The sequence below is a fragment of the Bos mutus genome, chromosome 12, assembly GCF_027580195.1.
Source record: "Bos mutus isolate GX-2022 chromosome 12, NWIPB_WYAK_1.1, whole genome shotgun sequence".
Taxonomy (NCBI): domain Eukaryota; kingdom Metazoa; phylum Chordata; class Mammalia; order Artiodactyla; family Bovidae; genus Bos; species Bos mutus.
In genome coordinates, this window is record NC_091628.1 from 50,857,712 (window position 1) to 50,863,136 (window position 5,425).

The following is a 5,425-nucleotide window of genomic DNA, read 5'->3' on the forward strand; positions in this document are numbered from 1 at the left end:
GGCTGGGAGGTGGGGGTTGTGCTGACACTACAGCAGAGAATCACAGGCTTTTATAACCATAACTGTTATCAACCATGGTTGATTGACTATTACTTTGCATAATTTTAATTATGCCCCAGGGGGGGTCCCAAACTCCATCGATCTATTTAATTGGCTTCAGTCAGAGGTAAAAACCTTATTGATCTGTCCATGCGGACGCTTCCTTCTCTCTGTGTGAACTGTCTTTCAAAGAGAGCTAGAGATGGTCATGCGTGAAGTAAATCTGAAAGAGAAAGACAAATATTGTATATTAATGCACATAAGTGGAATCTGAAAAAATTGGTGACTGTCTAGATGATCTTATTTACAGAGCAGAAATAGAGACACAGACATAGAGAACAAATGTATGGACACCAAGGGAGGCAAAGAAGGGGGTGGGAGGAATTGGGAGATTCATACATACACTACTATGTATAAAATAGATGCTACACTTGATCTTAGCCAGAAGGCCAAGAGGCAACGCATAAAATAGATACTATGAGAACCTGTTGTATAACACAGGGAACTCTACTCAGTGCTCTGTGGTAACTGAATTGGGAAGGAAACCCAAAAAAACTGGGGATATATGTATATACATAGCTGATTCACTTTGCTATATGGCAGAAACTAACAACATTGTAAAGCAAATATACTGAAATGAAAATGAAAAGATCAACAAAACCAAACCAAAGAGAAGCTTTTGCAAATTTCTGCAAGGATCTTGGGAGCTGATTTGAAATGCAAAGCAAACGTTTAGGAGAAATGAAGTTGCCTAAGCTTGTTAGTGATAGTGATGGTGAGGTTGCTCAGTCGTGTCCGACTCTTTGTGACCCTGTGGACTGTAGGCCACAAGGCTTCTCTGTCCATGGGATTTCCCAGGCAAGAACACTGGAGTGGGTTGCCATTTCCTTTTCCAGGGGATCTTCCCGACCCAGGGATCAAACCCGGGTCTCCCTCATTGCAGGCAGATGCTTTAACCTCTGAGCCAAATGCATATAAAGGCCTATACGGGGATTTGGACGTGGAGGCTTTTCATCCCCTCCCTCTGCCTCAGCCTGGGCCTGGGGGCAGCAATATTCTACCTGGCTGTGTGGTTCCACCTCTCCAAAGCTTCCCTGGAGGTACAGGACTTTATTCAGTTCTTTAAAAGACGAGCGCCTGAGCTCACCTCATTCACTGTGGCCTTCCATCGTCACAAGATCAGACCAGCCTCTTTGCAGTTAGGACTCTTGATTTTCCAAGTCCCTGTAATTTATGCGTGTTGCTCAAGCACTACCGTCTCCCTCCATGGAAACAGCAGTTGTTAGATTGTTTGCCAGTATATTTATCTCCAGTCTTGCTGCCATGCTGAGCTGGCGAAACAGATGCATTCATAATGTCCGTTTTCTGCAAGCGAGGCTCTTTGCTCTTTGCCTCCCATGGTGACAAACCCGGCAGGGTTGCAAGGCCAGAGCGGCTGAGGGAAACCTCCGGGTCCCTTTCCCAGCTGGCTCCCCAAATGGTGCAGGCAGACCGTGTGCAAAGCCACTCCTGAGCTCTGAGGGCAGGCTCCAGCCCCATCCACTTGGCCCTTGTTTCTCTGTTTCTCTTAGGACAGTGTGTGTGAGATGACTTGTTAAAAACCACGCTGGCTTCCAGAACCTTAGGAAGCTGCTGCCTTTCATTGTAATTATCCTTCACACCACTGTGCTGTTTAGCAGGGCCAATTGACTCTTAGGATAAAGTTAGATTCTGAATATAAAGTCACATGGGTATGCAATTATGTTCTAACTGGGCCATGCGATTGCAGATAGTCCAGGCCATCTCTGCACCCCAACCACTGCTCCCCACAACCAAGATGCCATTGTTCTTCCCAATCTCTTGCTGAACTCTGAGTTAGAACACCCGTAAGGGATAAGGCCACAGGGGTGAAAACAAAAACCTTCCTAAGATGAGGCTGGTGGGTACCTGCCTGGCTTGAATGCTTCCAAATATTTCTCTGCAGTGCACAATATTTCTTTTCAAATGACACTGAATGCATTGCAAGCTTGGGTGAGGTAGATGTGTCCTGTTTTCTAATAGCCGTGTTTTTAAAAAAAACTAGAAATTAAAAAATAATCTAGATTAAGCAAATTTTAAAAAATCAGTTAGATGAGATTAGGTGTGTTCAGCCAATCTGATCACACAGACCACAGCCTTGTCTAACTCAATGAAACTAAGCTATGCCCTGTGGGTGTTCATTGGAAGGACTGATGCTAAAGCTGAAACTCCAGTACTTCGGCCACCTCATGTGAAGAGTTGACTCACTGGAAAAGACCCTGATGCTGGGAGGGATTGGGGGCAGGAGGAGAAGGGGATGACAGAGGATGAGATGGCTGGATGGCATCACTGACTTGATGAACATGAGTTTGGGTAAACTCCGGGAGTTGGTGATGGACAGGGAGGCATGCTGCTGCTGCTGCTAAGTCGCTTCAGTCGTGTCCGACTCTGTGCGACCCCATAGATGGCAGCCCACCAGGCTCTGCCATCCCTGGGATTCTCCAGGCAAGAACACTGGAGTGGGTTGCCATTGCCTTCTCCATTGTGTGAAAGTGAAAAGTGAAAGTGAAGTTGCTCAGTCACGTCCGACTCCTAGCGACCCCATGGACTGCAGCCTACCAGGCTCCTCCATCCATGGGATTTTCTAGGCAAGAGTACTGGAGTGGTTTGCCATTGCCTTCTCCACAGGGAGGCCTGGCGAGCTGCAATTCATGGGGTTGCAAAGAGTCAGATACGACTGAGCAACTGAACTGAACTGAACTGAGGTGTGTTCAGGGTGGTGTCTACTCCATGATTCCACTTACATGATGTACATAAACTAGTCAAATTCATAGAGTCAAAGTGGAGTGCTGGTTGCCAGGGGCTGGCAATTTAGAAATCTGCTGTACAATACTGTGCCTATAGTCAACAATACACTTAAAAACTGAAGACAGTGCATTTCATATGTTCTTACTGCAACAAAATAAATACAAACCATCCAGGGGAACATTAAGAGAGAGGATTTAAAATCAAAGATGACTTTGGCTCTGCTGCTCTTTAGTGAGTGAGGCCCAGATGTCAGGGCCCCACGGGCTCATGGTGCTTGTAGTGTGTCAGTGCAAGGAAAGTAAGGACAACGTTGTCCTTTCGACATTGCTGCCCCCTGACCTAGAGGCGTTCAGTGAATGTTTGTTGAAGGAATACATCAGCAGAATTGCCTTCTGCTGAAGATAAAGAGAAGTGGATTATCTTCCCTCAAAGATCCACGTGACCCTCATGGATTTCTGAGTCAGAAGGGAACCAGGGCTCTTTGTGTCAGGGAGAAGCAATGCCTGTAGCCCATTGATTTTCTGGCTCCCCACCCATGTGTGCAGAAGTTGGGTTGACCTCGACCCTCTAGACTGCCCAGAGGAGGGGGAAACCCCAAGAAGATACCAGCTTTGCTAATAAGAAGAGGCTTGGGCCAGCTTCACTGTGAACTGTTAATAGCAGAGATGCCCTCGTATTTGTACCCAAGTATCTGCAGCACTTCATTATATTCATATATGGAAATCAATTCATGAACTCAGTACTCTGAGTCAAGGGTTACTCAAAAATGTGGATTTAGTAATAAGGCTTCGGATTAAAAAGCAGAATTCCCAACATGGATGCATGGGGCAAGAACCATCTGACACCTAAATAAGAATTCATCTAAACCAGATTGAAAAACTAAAAAAAATGTTGTCAGTTTCATAATAAAGGAAAATTGTTAACTGGAATCAGTTTTCTGTCTTATGAAATTCACGGTTTTTAACTATGAATAGTAGAATATACATGTGAAAGATACAGACTCAGTTACTCTCAAGTTGATCCTGAGAAATCTGAGAGGTTTTTTTTTTTTTTTAAGTCTTTAAACCTGTCCAGGTTTTGTTACAAAGGCAGAGGAACCAGATATCAAATTGCCAACATCTGCTGGATCATCAAAAAAGCAAAAGAGTGCCAGAAAAACATTTACTTCTACTTTAATGACTACCCTAAAGCCTTTGACTGTGTGGATCAAAACAAACTGTGGAAAATTCTTCAAGAGATGGGAATACCAGACCACCTGACCTGCCTCCTGAGAAATCTGTATGCAGGTCAAGAAGCAACAGCTAGAATTGGACATGGAACAACAGACTGGTTCCAAATAGGAAAAGAGTACATCAAGGCTCTATATTGTCACTCTGCTTATTTAACTTCTATGCAGAATGCATCATGAGAAACACTGGGCTGGATGAAGCACAAGCTGGAATCAAGATTCCCAAACAAATATCAATAACCTCAGATACGAAGATGACACCACCCTTATGACAGAAAGCAAAGAAAAACTAAAGAGCCTCTTGATGAAAGTGAAAGAGGAGAGTGAAAAAGTTGGTTTAAAACTCAACATTCAGAAAACTAAGATCATGGCATCTGGTCTCATCACTTCATGGGAAATAATGGGGAAACAGTGGAAACAGTGGCTATTTTATTTTTGGGGGCTCCAAAAATCACTGCAGATGGTGACTGCAGCCATGAAATCAAAAGAAGCTTGCTCCTTGGAGGAAAAGCTATGACCAACCTAGACAGCATATTCAAAAGCTTAGACATTATGTTGCCAACAAAGGTCCATCTAGTCAAAGCTATGGTTTTTTCCAGTAGTCATGTATGGATGTGAGAGTTATAAAGAAAGCTGAGCACCAAAGAATTGATGCTTTTGAACTGTGGTGTTGGAGAAGACTCTTGAACGTCCCTTGGACTGCAAAGAGATCCAACCAGTCAATCCTAAAGGAAATTAGTCCTGAATATTCATTGGAAGGACTGATGCTGAACTCCAATACTTTGGCCACCTGATGCGAAGAACTGGCTCATTGGAAAAGACCCTGATGTTGGGAAAGATTGAAGGCAGAAGGAGAAGGGGAAGACAGAGGATGAGATGGTTGGATGGCATCACTAATGTGATGTACCTGAGTTTGAATAGGCTCCAGGAGTAAGCTGGTGATGGACAGGGAAGCCTGGTGTGCCTCAGTCCATGGGGTCGCAAAGAGTCAGACATGACTGAGTGATGGAACTGAACTGAACTGAACTGAACAGATACCTGAGTCTCATCTGGCCTACAAGGTTGAGTGTGCTAAGCTAGGTTAGCTGGTCTCCATATAGAATTTTGTCTTGAAACAGCTTCTTTCTGGTTTGGTGTGGTACCCACTGGTTTCCAGTTGGATGGGGGGAAGGAGAAGTAAAGGCAGTTTTATAATGTTCAGATGTTACTTATCTGCAATTCTTTAAGATTGAGACCATTAATTATCATTTCTGGGAGGACATGGAGGGAGGGAGTTAGGATGGAGTAGGTGGGCCATTGCTCTTTCTCAAGGGAAATGATTTTGGAGGAGAGTTGGTGACACAGTTCTCCCAT

The 5,425-nt window shown here is 44.3% G+C and overlaps 1 pseudogene; it reads right to left on the reverse strand.

The window, feature by feature from the left end:
• Positions 1-408: 408 nt before the first annotated feature.
• On the reverse strand, positions 409-500 carry LOC138990315 (U2 spliceosomal RNA; annotated as a pseudogene).
• Positions 501-5,425: the final 4,925 nt, after the last annotated feature.